Source organism: Anastrepha ludens, chromosome 5 (assembly GCF_028408465.1).
Source record: "Anastrepha ludens isolate Willacy chromosome 5, idAnaLude1.1, whole genome shotgun sequence".
NCBI lineage: Eukaryota > Metazoa > Arthropoda > Insecta > Diptera > Tephritidae > Anastrepha > Anastrepha ludens.
Window position 1 is genome coordinate 30871696 of NC_071501.1, and position 17337 is coordinate 30889032.

At 39.3% G+C, this 17337-nt stretch overlaps 1 protein-coding gene across 3 annotated transcripts in view; it reads left to right on the forward strand.

Moving 5' to 3' along the window:
* The window catches only part of LOC128864940 (uncharacterized), a 271539-nt gene that overhangs the window by 234452 nt on the left and 19750 nt on the right, over nucleotides 1-17337 (forward strand). The gene's annotated exons all lie outside the window — the stretch shown is intronic.

Sequence of the window (17337 nt, forward strand, 5' to 3'; positions counted from 1 at the left end):
ATATTCACACAAAGTTACAGAGCCTAATTCTGAATATTTCCGTAGATACAAAGCCAAAGGTAGGCGAGCGTTAGGTAGTTACGCTGTGACCGGACAGCTATAGTACAAACTTTATCTTCTTTTCTCGACTTTTCATTTATATGATTTCTTTGAATTGGCATACATGAATGAAAAGAAACTAATGAACCTTTTGAAATGAATCACAGCTTGTTCCCTTCAGTATTAAATTCTCTTCTATTTGAACTACCAAAATAGATAAAAAAAAATTTTCAAGATTTTTATACCAAGTTGAAGTGAATTTTTTTTTTAAAGAAGGCATTTTTTTCTTTAAAACCTCCAAAAAGTTGAAATTTCGGAACTTCTCTCAGTTTTCTTAATTCATCTAGAATAAAAAATCATGATAATTAGAAATCCATTTGAATTTTTTGCTTTAGATAATAATTATGAGCTGTATCTTGTACTCCAGTTGGAAACTCCAGCGTTGCAGCGTTCTACTAATTTCAATGTTAAACATTTTTTTCAACTTATTTTAACCAGTACAAAAATTTTTTATTCTTTTTAACTGTTCATTAAAAGATAGAAAAAACTTTGTAGTGCTAAATTAATTTTTTCCTTAAAAAATAAAAAATCGCAAAGAGATGCAATTTTTAGACCTCATAAACCAGGCTCCCCCTTTAAATGGAAAGCTTGTCTATGATCGGAGGTAAAGTTTTGCCCTCGCGGTGATCCTTTATCTCAGCTAATATACCTAAAGTTAATTTAGTTTTCTTTGCCACAATCGGAAGTTTCTGTTGTTGGTGTAAATGTATAGAATATATACCACACATTTTTGGAAATTCTGCTGAAGTGCTAGTCCTTGACCTGGTAACGCTACATCAATTGTCGCCGCAATCAGCTGCCTTTTGTGTTGCTTTGTGGGGAAATCGGTGCTTGCTTGCTAGGGATATGAACGCAGTCGTAAGTTCACAGAAGCGATTTTCATATGTATGAGTTTGTTAAAAAGCAAAGTGGCGACATATATTTTCAGATAAATCAACGTACAGGGCTTTTCTGGTACAGTTCCGAACTACTCATAGTACCCAGTTCGCCAGAAGTATTTTCGGCAGGGACTATAGAATTTATAGTATTGTTATCGATTTTTATAGCATTCTTGCTATAATGCATTTAGACACCTACACACATAAACACATATCCACATATTTACGCAAATAGTTACAAATACTTACATGTGCAAATATGTCTCCTGCCAAGGCGCCTAGATTTATGCAAATATAAGTATGGACGTATGTAAAATATGCATAAGTATGTATGTGTACGGGTATGTGCGTGTGTGTGTATACAAACAGCAAACAACGCACATTGTATAATGAGTAAAGTAGCAGAAAAACTAAGTTACAGCTTTTCCTAAGGTAATGGAATAGTAAAAGCAAATACTTGTAGCAGCTCACAGATACAGATACAATTGCACTCATGCATGCATGCATGCGTGTGTGCATTTACTATTGTGCCTGATGCCATATGCAAATATGGCAGGTAAATTCAGTTAAACGTGAAAGGTTGAAGGGCACATCAAGGTAATGACAACTAAGGCAACATGGGCACAACAACAACAACTTGTTAAATGAAAGCATCAAAATGCTGCCAGAGTTACTTGTAATTTATTTAACAGAACGAAGCAAATTGCACTAGCAAGGTTAATAGACATTCAAGCAGAAGGTATGCGCAAGTCGGTGTTTTGTCGTCTTTATTACGAATTTGCATTATTTACAAAACAAAAAAAAATCAGTTCTTTTTTAAGGCTGTGCAGAGATGGGGTTTGAAACGATGTCATTTCTGTGAGATGTAACAGTTGTGCTTTTCGGCTCCTGCACTAATGTGTGGTAGCACTTACACTACAAAGGTCGAGAGTTGAAACTATCCTCGTAAGTTGTGGACGTAACAGCCACAAATATTGTGACTACTTCCCTTCACTACGAGCGGAATACTACCTAACTTCAACTTAGCATCTCTAAATGGTCACTTCCTTTCTATATCATCCAGGGATAAATATTTGACGATCACACTGGCTGATACCTAAGCCAAAATGAAATTTGTATGCGGACCTGAGTATAAAAAGTGCTTAACGAGAGGACCGTAGAATGTAGTTAGAAAAAGCAAAATCTCTGGAAGAAAACTTCGATTTGCGTCCAATATTTATTGCCTAAATAGTTAAGGCGGTGACCTACCCTACCGATTTGACTCTGCTTTCAAGTGTTTTTAAGGCCATTGGTGTAGTCTCTATTCAGCGAAAATTCATATCGAGAGAACTTTTCGATTACCAGACTTAAGCAGTATTTTTTCGCAAGTAACTTTTCTCATCTGAGAGTTTTTAAAATAGGCGCAAAGTCGCAACAACCCTACATTAGTGTTGCTAGCTTTCCGAGCATCCAATAAATAAGTAATAAAGGCTCTCTTGGCACTGTATTATAGAGCCAAAGGTACTGGTTGTTCGCGTGGTTAGATGAGAACTACGAGCCAGAAACTTTTGACGTAGTTGTGAATCATCAGACGTAGAAGAAACGGTAAGGTACGACCTACCAAAGCAGCTCAGCATTATGAAGAACTAGATTAAAGTACAATACTAAAGGGTGGTTAAGTTTCAAGGGCCGGTGTTGATTTTAAATAAAATACAATTTTTTTAAGAAATTATTGTCATTTCTCCTTATTATGATAATACTGGTATGGCTCAATTACGTATAAAACAAAATAGCGGCCAAATAGCCGCCGCGGCCTCGGCGGCACACCTTCATCCGATGGTCCAAATTTTTGATGACGCTGAGGTATTAATGTGCCGAATTATCTCATCCTTTAGCTCTTGCATTGTTGCTGGCTTATCGACGTACACCTTTTCTTTCAAATAACCCCAAAGAAAGAAGTCCAACGGTGTCGTTGACGTTTAGGTGTGCTTCACATTCAACATCGGCCCTTGAAATTTAACCCCCCTTTATAAACATAGTTTGATGCTAAAAATAAGTCATTATTATGAAGTTGGAAATCGACTGAAAGATCTTTTACTTGAAGCAGTTTACGTCCAATGTGTTTTTGTGTGGCCAGGTATGCTGAGTTGGGTTACTCTCGATATGCAGACATACGGCGGACATTATCAGCCGTTATGCATGTTTGATAGATACACAACTTAGGCGTGTTTTGGTGTGGTTGGCGAGTTTTTGCTATCGAAAGAGTGAATCAAATAATTTGTAGTTTTCGGCCAATTTCTTTTTTTTGGCGCTTTTTCCTGCCCTCGAAGCCGAAAAGAGCTAATAAGAGTAAGAAGATTTGTATCGACAGAGAAAATAAAAGATGCATCGCTGAAAGAGGTCGAGACCAAGGCCAAAAAGAGATTCAAGGCTTAGTAAAAGCGCTGACACAACTGTACTAGTATATTGTTTGGATTTAGGATTTCTTCGAAGGAGATATTGATTAAAATATAAATGTTTTTCGAGAAAAAAAATAAAAGTCCTCCTTTTCGCACATAAGAGTATTAACACGTTGGCTGCCAATGTATCACTGGTGATCATTTCAAAAACCTACCCCCAGGTTCCAATGTATCACCGGTGATCATTTCAAAAAGCTACCAGCAGGTGCCAATGTATCACCAGTGATACACGCTTAGGCTCCTAGATTTTAGGGGCTGGGACCCTAACGGAAGGAGTTTTGGGAAATTTCAAAGTTTATTTTAAAAGAAAAAATATTTTATTTCATAGTAAAATACAAAATTTTGAAATAATACGAAATTAAAAATGAGAAAATTCAATTCAATTCTGGAAACAGAAAAAACTATATTTTTTGTTTTTAATTTTAATGTAGTTGTTGAAAATGTTTAAGGCATAGGTATGGTGACCTCCGACATTGGGCGCAGTATGTTGCCACTAGTTTGGCCTTCTTCCTGGCGACTGACGACGAGTTTGTCGTCTTTCATTCTGAATTGCACATGCCGCAACGATGTCTCTTGCGCCTACCATCCTTTGTTGCTTCTGTCGACGTTATTAAAAAGTGTTTTCCCTGCGGAGGTGAGCGCGCTATTGAAGCGCTATCTTTTCCACTCATGAAAAGGATAATGCTTTGACGAAAATCAGGATATTTGCATTTTATAAGTTTTTGACACTGTTTCAGAGGACTGGGCATTATCTGCGAAGTGAATGAATTTGAGCAAGATCTGGAACCGGTTACGAGCCATAACTTGTGGGACGAATGCGTTTTTGAACAATGTGCTTGGTTTTCAATAGTCGGTTATTGCAGGGTATTTTACCATTCCCATATACATGACTATGGCCAGAAACTCCATGATCTCCTGGCGATCAGTATCTTTCCACATATTCATCCTACTGCTGCTGCGAGTACCGATGCCAGTTACTTGAGAGTTTGCATTCCTATTTGTCTCTTCAACAATAATATCCAATATCTCATCGGTCAAAAACTTTCGTTAATATTGAAATGGCGTACCGGCATCATATTGCAAAACCTGGGGTGGATTGGTAAATTCTTCGAAATTTTTCAAAGTCTCTTCGGTAGCAGGCGAGGTCCATGCTGTCGTAGTTTCCGTCTGTTCTTCATCTGCAGTATTATTAACATTTGTAACACTAACATCGAGGTCTTCATCAATACTGTCATCACTCCTTGTATCACTGCCTGAATCTGGGATGTACTCATCTTCATCTGGACTAAAATCCTCACCACTAACACTGGAATTTTCCATTGAATTCAACGCATCACGTATTTCCTCGGAATTCATAACTTCACAACTTCACTTTACTATTTTTCACTGTAATTTGCAACCAACTGCTCGCTATGAACTCAAGTTTAATACTGATTTATTTTGATTTACTTGTTCGAAATGTGATCACCGGTGATCACATTTAAAAAAAAAATAAGAATCGTTTTAAAAAACGGCAAGTGGTCACCAGTGAACACAGCACAAAAACATGCTCATACGCATCAGGAGCGTGACTTCTATTCCTGGTAAAAATATCTCGTTAAAATTCAAACGGGAACATGACTTTTTTTGCTTGGCACCTGGGGGTAGATTTTTTTTGTGATCACCGGTGATACGTGGCAGCCAACGTGTTAAATATAATACAATGTATTTATTCCTGCTCTCCGCAAACTCCATTCAGTTACGTATGAATTCGCTGTCTTCTTGGCCCTGTATGACTGCCTTTATGAGGGCTTTGGTGAGCCTACAAAAGTGTTCGGATCCATGGAAGTTTATATAACGACGCCTAGTTTCGGTCAGGTAGATTACTGTTCGTTACCATTGTAACTCTCATACTCTGGCACCCAGGCCAACGAAGTGGTGTTCCTTGATTCCAGGGTACTGAAGACAATGAAGTATTGCTCAGTGAGTTTGGATGTTTATTATGTGAGACAGCATTGCACATAAAACTGCCTGACTGTCTAGCGAAATGCAGATGCCTTTCGAAGTTGTACCTCTTGGAAAGCATTCTCTCTGCTACAGAATTTCTATGTTATGGACTTAAAGTTCAACCCAAAGAAAACGGTAAGCTTCGACCCATCTACGTACGGATTTTCTACATGTCTTGCAAGAGCACCTTCCTCAGTTTTCCTCTGATTTGCTTGAAACTTCCACAAAAAATTACGGAAGTGTCAACTCTTTCAAATACGCAAAAAATACAAAAGTCTGTTTAAAAAACAAAAAATCGGTGAAATGAGCCTAAAGTCTCACTAGTACCCAGTTTCTCTTGCTTAACTCTTTTAGCCAAAGTTCACGATTGTTTATGAACCTAAATTTATTGGTTAACCAAGCTTGCAATTTGCTTCAAAAATTACTTATCTGAAATATGAGAACATTGAGTAGCCGGAACCTAGTAATAAAAATACAAGTAAAACTGAGCTCCCTTTAGCCAGGCTTGGAGTAACTCACTCAGAAGTTGAAACTGTCAGTCAATATTCAATTTCTTTTAAGGATGAACAATTGTCAGTTTTGACCTTCAGCAATTGTGAACTTTGACTGCCATGTCATAGGGGATTGGGCAGCAGAATTTTGCATTGAAACAAGGATGATGGATTACAAGGTTTGACCAATAAAAAAAAAAAAAATTGTGAGGAGAACTTCGGACACCACTTCACCGGGTATTCGGCAGCCGAAGTCTGTCCGCTCATTTCACACGTATTCACACATTCTTCTAATTAGTAATTGTTAAGACGGCAAGGAAGCAACATGAGCGCAGGTTGTGTTGATTTTTTTTTCGTATATCACCAACACAATGTGAGTTTTTCGTAAACAAACTGCTGTCACGACCTTGTTGACGTCAGCCAATCAGCTGATCCTTTCGAGTTCGCTGACAGACGGTTAATGGTGTGATCTTGACCACACCTTCTGAACTATTTTCACCTCGAATTTCTTTACGATTTGGTAGCATATAATATAATTTCGTTCTTCTCTCTCTTTCTCACTCTCTATTTCGTTCTATCTCTATTTCGCTCTCTTTCGCTCTATCTCTTTCTCTCTTTAGCTCTCTATCTCTCTCTTTCGCTCTATCTCTCTCTCTTTTTCGCTCTCTCTCGCTTTCTCTCCCTCTCTCTCTCGCTTTTTCTCTCTCTCTCTTACTCACTTCCTCTCTTTCTTTTTCTCTCTCTCCCTCCCTCTTTCTCTCATACAATAATCGCAAGTTTGCATAGCATAAAAATCGTTTCAATTCCCAGTGTGGATTCCTTGAAAATCGAAATATCTTTTCACATTCTAGCATGCCCAAAATGTTATGCCACATCAACTACATTAGCATTTAATGATAAGCATCTAGGCTATGAAAATATAGAAATCATCAACATTTTTGAAATACAATTTAGTCCTGCCAAAAACCACATTTCAGAGCCCAATTTTCTCTTCATCCTCCAATGCATGTGCGCTTACCTGCTTTCATCTTATAAGCTTCAGCCGAAAGCTGCTGCTTTGTCACAGTATTTAGTATTTCAAAGTTATTCAACCACATGCTGAGACATTTAAGCTGGCAGTGTCCAAAAGTAGCCTAACCAACCAAAAACCACACACTGCTGCCATTGCCATCCTTCTGCTTGCCGCTACTTTTGCTTGCCCTCGTACTTCTTTCTGTCTTTTATATTCACTTTTATCCACCTACTAATCCTTTATGTACAACAAATTAGTATTGTGTTCGTATGTGTGTATGTGTGTATGTATGTGGAGTACCACATCCCATGGCGGTTGGACAGAGAAAAGTAAGCGTAAGTGTATGTGTGTGTAATTGTATGAAAATGCGTGTACACATTTCCTTTTGATCTGAAATTCCCAGATTACGGTTTTTTCTACCATCGTGCTTTATGTTCGTCAGCACACCGTTGTTGTTGCTCGAGTTGAGATGTGGTCTTTGGTGTGTAGGCTGCTGTTGAAAAAGTTGTTGAGGTGTTGATAGCAGATATGGTTGTGCGGCTGGGCTTCTCTTTGCGGCTTTTGTGTGCATTATCTTGATGTTTTAGGCCTTTCAATTATACGAAAAAGAAAAGGATGAAGAAGAAGTGGAGGAAGTGGGCTTTACACCTCAGAACACTATTTTCCACTACTTAATCAACAAAATACTTTTTGCGCTATTTTTTCTTTGCTAAGAAATAAAGTGTCGCATGCTCGCTTAAACTCAGTAAATGTGCCTTGGTGAGTGGTGTTTTATATACTCGTATATCCGTGGCAATAAATGCAAGAAATTTGATTGAAAATTTTTTTATTTTTATTGGATTTTCGTACCTTTAGAAATATCAGAGATATTAAAAAATTGTACGATAAAAAAGTTTTTTTCGCTTAGGGAAGAAATTTTCTAAAATCAGTTAGCGATATTTCCAGAATCCAGCATCCTTTTTGTGGTCGTCTTGGTGGAAATAAAATAATTCAGGAAACTCTTTCGGGAACGCACAGGGAGCTGAATTACATTGCTCCACAAATCCACTTGGAAAACAATTTTTCTATAAGCATCCTAAAGAGATTTGAATGAGCTGACTTTAAGTACCCTCACCAAGAGTTCATTGCTATCTTCACCGATGGCTGAAGACTAAATAAGAGGGTCGGCAGCGAGGAGTTGCAGACATAAGAGCTGCAGGTGAATTTAAAAAATTGTTCCACAAGAAGCTGGAGCGTATTTGACTGGGCTGACTATAAGTACCCTAACCAAGAGTCCATTGCTATTTTCACCGATGGCTGAAGACTAAATAAGAGGGTCGGCAGCAAAGAATTGCAGTCAGAAGAGCTGCAGATGAATTAAAAAAAATTGATCCACAATAATTTCGAGCGAATTTGAATGGGTTGACTTTAAGTACCAAGAGTTCATTGCTATATTCACTGATGGCTGAACACTAAACAGATGGATTGACTACTGCAGTGTCTTTCAAACTGAGCTAATGGCTATAAAAGAAGTTGCTTTGTGGGTCAGGGCCTCGTCTGTTGCAACACCACCAATAACTATTTACTCCGATAGACATGCTGATTTCTACAAAGATAATCTGATCAATTTCAAAATAATTAATATTTTTAATGGCTGTTTAATGTTTAATGTTGTCAGTGTTCCAATTAAAAATTGTGTACTATTTTTCTGAATTATTTTTACTGTATTTTTATGCTCTTATTACTGTTCCAGCTCATTTAGGTGCAGGTTTTCTGTATCCAACTGGTGGAGAATTCGCATATAAATATAAAGTTACCACGTCGTCAAGTACTAAGTAGCAGAATTCTGCCCGCTCATTTCACACCTATTCACACACTCGTCCAATCCGTTGTTGAGACGGCAACGAAGCAATATGAGTTTTTTTTCGCATATCACCAACACAATCTCAAGTTTTTCGTGAACGAATCGTTGTCAGTAGTCCGCTTACGTCAGCTTATCGGCTGATTTTTTTTTTCAAATTCGCTGAGAGCTGGTTAACGGTCTGATATTTACCACACCCCAGAGATGATAGATTGCCAGGTTTGCTATTTAGCTATGGTGATAAAGAAAATTTTGAGAAGAACTTTGGCTGTCACGTCACTTTGGTAGTCGGCAGCCGAATTCTGCACGATTATTTCAGATGTCCAATCAGTCGTTGCTCAGACGGCAACGAATTGTCATTGGTTGAGTTTTTTCGTATATCATCAACACAATCTCCGTTTTTCGTTAAATACACCCCAAGTGACGTCAGTCCGTCAGCTGACTCTGCCAGATTCGCTGAGAGCCGAGTAACGGTAATCGAAGCATCTTGTATGCTCTCTTATCTGCGCTCTTACTTAGATTCTCATTCGCTTTTCTATAAATAAACGCCGCAGCTTCAAGTGGTTTGATTAACTTGAGTTAATAAAGGGGCGTTGAATAAAGAAATCATTTTCTTACTCGTATGTAAATTCGCTTATACAGCGAAAGTCTTCTCAGTGCGTACAAATGTATCTGTATGCCTTACTTTTCTTTGTCAGTATCAGATATGAAAGCGTAACGTCGCAGCCTCCACCTTTTCTCTTCTTCACTTGGAAACATCAAAAAACAAAAAGCAAAAAAAGAAACAAATTGTAACGAGTACTTCCTTCACAGCTGCTGTCTGCTGCTGTCAATATTTTCTATGACAGTTCCTTTTTCGTTTTTTTTGTTTTAATATTCGGCTGAATTTTGTTTGTTCAGTCATTTGCCATATTTCACCATTTAGTTCCGCAACGAATTAAATTCGTTTTACTTTCATTTTTTAATTTCTCATTTTTCGTTAACGTTTTCATTTTCAATATTGAAGCAGGAATTCTGCCGCCCAACGCACCATTTCGTATTTCGTATTTCCTGGAAAAAAACTGTGTTTCCCTTTGTACAATTCAATTCACTTTGAGCACTTGGTCATATGTGTGTGTGTGTGTGTCTGCTGAATTGTTAGTCGAAGCGTTGCAAAGGCTGCGCATTTTATGTCTTACTGTCTCACTGAAAGCCTGGCAGGCATACAAATAAAAGTCGCTTAAGGTTTACTACGAGTACTCTTATTTATTGCTCACATTTGTGCACCTCTAATGTAACTAACTGTATACAGTCACATTCACATGTGCGCGTTAATGTTTGTTCCATTTCACGCTTACCGCAGTGTGACATAATTTCCTGTTTACAAAGAAGAACTTCGCCTCTTGATGTGGTAAATAAAAGGATATTGCGGTCAGCCCTTAAGTTTACAATTTCCTCAGAACTTCTGGCTTCGATATTTTGCAGTGGCATTCAAGAATATGAAGTTGATTTCATGCCATTTATTTCGCTCTGAATTAATTATGTAAAAGCAAGAATGGGTTGGTATAGAGCTTTGGATTTCTTGAATTTGATGCGCCGTCACTACGCATAGTAAATTACATGCATACGTAGATGATGCTTGACACTATTTGCCCTAAGTGTTGTTTTTAACAAAATTTATTTTCAAAAGCTCCCAATTCCTTAAGTTTTTCATAAGTTGTATTGAAGCGTAATGCCATCTGACGTGGTTTTTCAAACTTAAATCCGCCTTGCATCGACGGCATAGAAATATCATCAATAATTTTACATGTTAAAGGCTGGTACTAACTTCACAGCAGTGAAAGTTCGCAAGCAGCATGCCAAGTTTTTTTTTTTTTTTGGTGGTGAGGTTAGGTTAGAAATGTCTTCGCACCATATAGCAACCGTGGCTACTACTTGTGTGGGCATTCCACTAAAAATATCCCTCCTCTTCTCTTGGATTTTTCCTCCACACCGGGGCTGCTTCTGCATTGCTTCGCGGTAGAGAGCCAAGACGGCGTCGCAAGAACGACACTTACTTACTCACCCTGCGTCCAGGGTCGCCTGTTTTGAGAAACCTATGCTCAATACTCTTCACTATAAGTTTCCATTTCACGCTTCTTTTTTCGGATAATAACCTCCATGAAATTTGCGACGGCATTCCATTTCTCTTCGTCTTTCATCATTTTCTCGATTATTTCTTCAGGTGTAAATACACCAATAGCTCGTTGCAGAGCTGCTATCTCTATGTTCCACCTCTCAGTATTTCCATATATGCAAATTGGTAGGCTCACTTTTCCCATGAAATGTTGCTAGCAACATTGATTGTGAAATGAGAAGAAACGTCAAAGCATTTATGAGCATCGCCCCAGAAACAATTGGCAAATTTGTTAGGAGTCTCCATATCTTCAAACTCAAGCACTTCACTCGCAAACGAACTGTCAATAAATTGTAAATTATAAATGTCACCTGCATTTTAAATAGGTGTGAGAAAATGTTACTGACATGTGGCGCGGTATTTTCATGGAGTGAATTGAGTACTACTTTGCCTTGATATACATATGAAATTTCATGCATATTTCACGGCAATGAAATTCGTATGGATTTTGATGGTCATTTCGCTTGAAACGCGAACTTATTACTATGCCTAATAAGGGCGGAAGTGAAAGAAAATCTTTGTGAAACAATCGAGTAACAATCAACTAACCTTCATAGACCATCTAAGAATATACCTGGCAGTTTGGTAGAGTAAGCAGAGCTGAGAACAGAGCTGTTTGAGTCCCGCTTAATACCTTATGACCGAAAAATTGCATATACTTTCGTGTATATAAATTCAGCATAAGCTCTAGATTTAATAAAGCTAAGAACAATTCTAAGGCAGAAATTTCCCACAGAACCAGTTACCGTCGTAATTAGAAAAAATACCCTCTTTTTTAGATTGCAGTAAAGACGGCACAGGATAGAGTGCGCTAGCACTGAAGGTGGGGCATCCGATGGAAAAGTAAATGGCATAGCTCTAATTTTTGATGCCTACGCAAAGATTTATTTTCCTAATGCGACAAGCATGCTTACACCTGGCTGTACTTGAAAGGACGTTCTGTACATCGCGTAATCGCGGCATAGAGTTCTCCTGATATAGCTCCACCATCAATGCCTGGCGAGTGCACGGGCAAAAAAGCTACTATAGATCGGACAGACAGGGGACATCAATAGATTATCCGCACAATTACATATTATAGCGGGCATAATAGTGCGCGTGTGACGTTGCTCCTTCACATGTTAGCCGGTGGGTCGAGCCAAATTATTGGTTTTCCTTAGCAAGTATTGATAGGCGCTTATTATTATGCGTAGCTATTGTATAGCGTAAGGGTTGAATACCTTCTCAAGGTTTTTCGATAACAGTGTGCTGCGTTTAGCCTACGGTTCGAACCCGGCGTTGGCTCCCCACTGGTCGATCCATTTCTGTAAGGCGAAGAGTATTCCATCCGGCAGGGCGTTGGTTGTGACGATTGCCAGACTTTTGGTTGGTGTGTTGGGCGGCGTCCCTGCGTTTACTTTGTCCGACCGTGTGACGTGCAGCTGCTTTTGGGCGCGCCTGTGGAGACTTCATCTTTGCTGCGTTGTGAAAACACCATCATTCGTACGGTAAGCCATATTTCACGTGTTCGGAAGGTTTTAGGAACGTATTCGGTAAGCCGTGTTGGGGGTGGAGGGGCTGATATCCAAAATCGTTAGTCGTAGGACGAGGGCTAAGATCCTTTATCCGGCCGGTAGTATATGGACATCTATATATATAATTGGCGCGTACACCATTTTGGGGCGTTTGGCCGAGCTTCTCCTCCTATTTGCGGTGTGCGTCTGATATTGCTCCACAAATGGATCAACCTACAGTTTTTAGCCGACTCCGAACGGCAGATATTTTTTTTTATGAGGCGATTTTTCATGCCAGAAATACACTCAGAGGCTTGCCAATGCCTGCCGAGGAGCGATCGCTATTAGAAAAAACTTTTCTTCGTTTTGTGTTTTGCGGCGATTCGAAACACCGTACTCCTAATTCCGAATGGTAGTCACGCACCAATTAATTCGGCTACGGCGGCCGCCTATGAACGATTCAAATTCGGGGAGCGAGGAATCCGTTCTGAGGTTTCCTCCCTCCGAAGCCGTATGAAGACAGCTGTTGGTGGAGCTGTTGAAATGGGAACGCCATAAGAGACGTCGGAGATGACACCATTGGTAAAGAGGAAACCTGGGATAGCAGTTAATTGGAGCAGTTTGTTGTAAAACTCCCAAACTAGGAACAAATTTGTTCAATCGGAGACAGTCGATAAAGATTTTGGTTGCTTCTCGGAAATGATTGAGGACGTGCAGTAGCAATACTGAGGGTACAAATGTGGAAACTCTGGGGTAAATACTCGGCTCCAAAGCCGATAAACGCTTATTTTATCTGGGTTTTATTCGATATCGAGAGTGTAAGCCTGCTGGACGCGTAGAAGCTGCTGGAGCTCTCCTCAAAGCATGCGGATCATCTGATGATGACTATTACCGAGAATGCCCAGAATCGCAGCTAGGTTGTAGTACTTAAAATAAGGGAGAGACCGTTAAGGGATTAGATTAATGGCACAATTAATGATTTGCTATGCTTTTGAGCACCGTGCGATAAGGCCGACTTCGGCAGGTACCCACGCAATGCATACCGGATGCTGTACCCAAATGGTATGTGCCCGTATGTGCGGCATCTCATATCCGGTCGCCAATGCCTACACTCTTACACACTTCAATCACACTTCACTTCCTTCACACACAAACACACACACACCCATACATTTATAGGTACCCACACATTTAGTGAAATCCTTTTAAGCGTAGTTTCGTTGAAGCTTTTGTCTTTTTCAATGCTATTAAATGTTTTCATGTACATAAACGCATACATACATATGTATTTTAATAGGTATGTGTGCGTGCTTGGTACTTCATTGTGTACGCGACACTATCTTGGCACTTTTGTCTCGTCACAAACGCTGGCAGTTGCTGCTGTTGCATGCTTTCCTCCTTTCGCCTCTTTTCTTTTTCTTTTGTTTGCAGTACTAAATAGGTATGTCAAGCTAAGTTTATTTGCCTGCATGTCTATGTGTGTGTGTGTGTGAATGTGTTTTGAGTGCATATCTAGCCATTCTTTGCCGCAATAAAACGTTTAAAATAATTAAAATGTTTCGTGCCACATTTAACTCATTCACAAGAAGTGAATGGCTCGTCATGCTCTTGTCGGAACTTATGTATGTTTGTGTGTATGTAAGTATGAGTGAGCAGCAGCAGCAGCAACGTCAACAGCGATAGCAGTAACAATCCGTCCGCCATACTTCAGCTTTTCATATCCTTTTTGTTGCAGTTGTATTGTGCTTGCTTTTATAGCGCTGCCAAACCACAACAAAGACGCTGTGATTTGCTGTCCGCTCGCATCCTTGCCAACGTGCGTAGTTTGCGTTTTTGTTTTTTGTTTTGCGTTGTGGTTTCCCTTTCTGTCGCTTGTTTTCCCTTTGCGCTTGGGTCGGATCATCTTTTTTTTTGTATTGTTTGTCACAGTGCGTGCAACTATTTTACGTATACTCGTAGAGTACGTCGCGCGATGTCATATCTTTTATGTGATTTTTGTTTGCTGCTTTTTATTACTGAAAAATTCCGTTTGATTTTATTTTCTCCCCCTATTTAATGTTGTATACCTTTTTTGTATGCTTTTTCTTTTGACTGTGCGCTCATAACTACTAATTTGCTTTGCTGTTGGCTTTTGTAATCATAAGCGCTGCGGTTGTGCCCCCTATCAGGATATGGCACCGCGTAAAAAAAGGGCTTGTGTTTGCAGTCAACTGTGCGTACAGCCTCCAAATCCTTTCATGAGCCTTTCGTGCTCAACCGTTCGGCTTTCTTGTGAACAAACAAAAATATATAAAAAAATAAGAATAAAATAAAAACAACGACAACAAAAGCATATTGATAGCATGCTGAGATTTCGGCTTCCAATTGCGTCACAGACATAAACAAATTTCACACTACCTTTTATGCCTTCATGGACGCTTAATACAATTTTTCAACAACTCACTCCACTCCAAGCAGAGGGTTAGTGCGAGCCTTTAGAAACACCTTCTTGTGACATATGGAGACTTTTGTATTCAAACCTACTAAAGGGTGATCAATTTAGAGGTATCGTATTTTAAATTGAAATAAAACAACGAAAATTCCAATTGATTGGACAATTTTTATTATGTTTGTTTAGAACCTTTCATGACATTTATTTTTCTAAGATAATGACTTTCAAATGTCGGCCGCAACTGCGCCGTAATTCGGTCATCCGTAAAACCCCATTTAGAATGACTCGCTGGAAGACTTCGGTCGGATCTAGTGAATAGCTTTAGTAATGTTAGCTTCGAATGGCTTAATCGAAGCTGGTTTATCCACAAAGCATTTAGGTTTTACATACCCCCACAAATAAAAGTGCAAAGATGAGATATCACACGATCTTGATGGCCAAGCCACTGGCCCTAGACGAGAGATAAATTGAGCACCGAAACGACGACGCAGTAAATCCATGGTTTCGCGGGCTTTATGGGAAGTAGTGCCGTCTTGTTAGAACCAAACGTTGTGCAGATCACGGGTTTCAAGCTTCAATTGCCGGCATCAAAAATCGTTTATCATGGCGTAAAAGGGCTCGCCATTCAATGTTACATTGCCTGCAGCCTCGTCTTCGAAGAAATATGGGCCGAAGATTTCTTCAGCCCACGAGCCGCACCAAATGATCAATGGATGTAAAGGCTGTTCTTAAATGTCGCCTCGTTGCTCTTCAGCCGAAGTATGGCAATTTAGCTTATTGACGTAGTCATTTAGCCAAAAATGGGCCTCATAGTTGATCGAAGTCTCAACGATCTCAAAATGCGGATCCTCGGCAAGTTTTTCAAGAGTCCAACGACTGAAATTATGATACTTTGGAAGCTCGACCGGCTTCAAAACTTGGACTAGCTGTATTTTATACGCATTTAAACCAAGATCTTTGAGTAAAATGGCCCAAGTAGTGCCATAAGATAGGCCAAGTTGTTCGGATTGACACCGAACCGATTTTCCAGGTCTCTTTCCTACAAAACTCTCTTTTACAGCCGGAATAATCTCTTTACTTCGAACTGTATGTGGTCTAAGCAGTTGCGTATCATCCAATAATGCAAAATTATTCTCAATTTTGCCGCTGGTTCGCCGAATAGTTCGTTCCGTAGGACAATTACCCGACTAGAAATTTTGGTAAGGCGGTGAATAGGCGCAAATAAGGCAGACCGCATTCCAAATTTGCATCTCATAAGGCAGCCAAACTAAGCCCAAGTCCCGAAAGATATCGCCACACATCTGCCTCATTAGGCGCAGGTTCGAAAAACCGAACTCCGGATGCCCTTCTACAAATCAGTTAGGGATTCCAATTTATACCTAAGGTATACCTATTTGGTATTGTTCTGGCATGCCAATCTTTCTAACGTGGGCCTGGTAAGGTAATAGTGAGGCGTGCCTCAGTAAGGCCTGCCTAATTCTGGCCTAACTGATTCTTCGGCATGCCTCACTGTAATTCTAGTCGAGTGTGTACACCATTAGTCGGTCTGAGCGCGCGATGAACACATTTCACAGAGCGTCGATTTTCGTAATTCAGTTGTGCGATTTTTGGACGTTGTTGAGGCTTAATGATGAAATGGCAATTAATACTGAAAAAAGTTATGTATTTAGTTCGACTGTAGCAGCGCGTAATCTGTCAAAAAACCCCTATTGGAAAAAGTATCTCCAATCTGATCACCCTTTACCTAACGCTCCTGCACCGCACAACCACTTTTTCACCTTTTCAACCACTTGAAGGCTTTGTTTATGTTCCCTATCTTTATTTACCTTAGAAATTTTCTTATTTCGTTGATTTTTTTTTTGTTTTAGCTATTTTATCTTCCATATTTTTATTTTTTATTATTTTATTTGATGTTTTCTTTTCACTACTAGACAATTTTCAAGTGGTTATTTTTTCACAATTGCATCGTGCTGCTTATTATTTATCTTCATTTATTTGCATTCTCCACACCACAATGAAAATAACCCCTTTTTGGCTACTGCATTCCCAGCTTTTGCTAGCCTTTATTATTTACAGAACAATGAAGGCAAAGAATAAACGTAACCCGCAGCAGCACAAGCAGCAGCAGCTGCTCTTTCCTCTACAATATCTTCCAGCAATTGCTTGTATCCTTGGCTATTGTGCGTGACAATTTGTTGAGCGGTAATTGCCTCAAGTGCTGTCCCAAATTGTCCCAAATGGTTTTGTCTATTTCACTTTTGAAATGACAATTCACTTAATTCATGCGAAATTTTTGCTTTTCATTGCTTCTCATGAGTTGGTAATGGCTGTTTTTGATATTTCTAATTGCACATACATTTGTTCATACAACTTTAGGTAGATATACATATGTGTATGTCTGTATGTATGTGTGTGCTTAGACCATTGACTGGCATATGCATGTGCACATAAATGCTTAAAATTAACAACTTCTGTGTCCAGGGTTCGAGTCACTTATGACTAAAAACTTTTTAA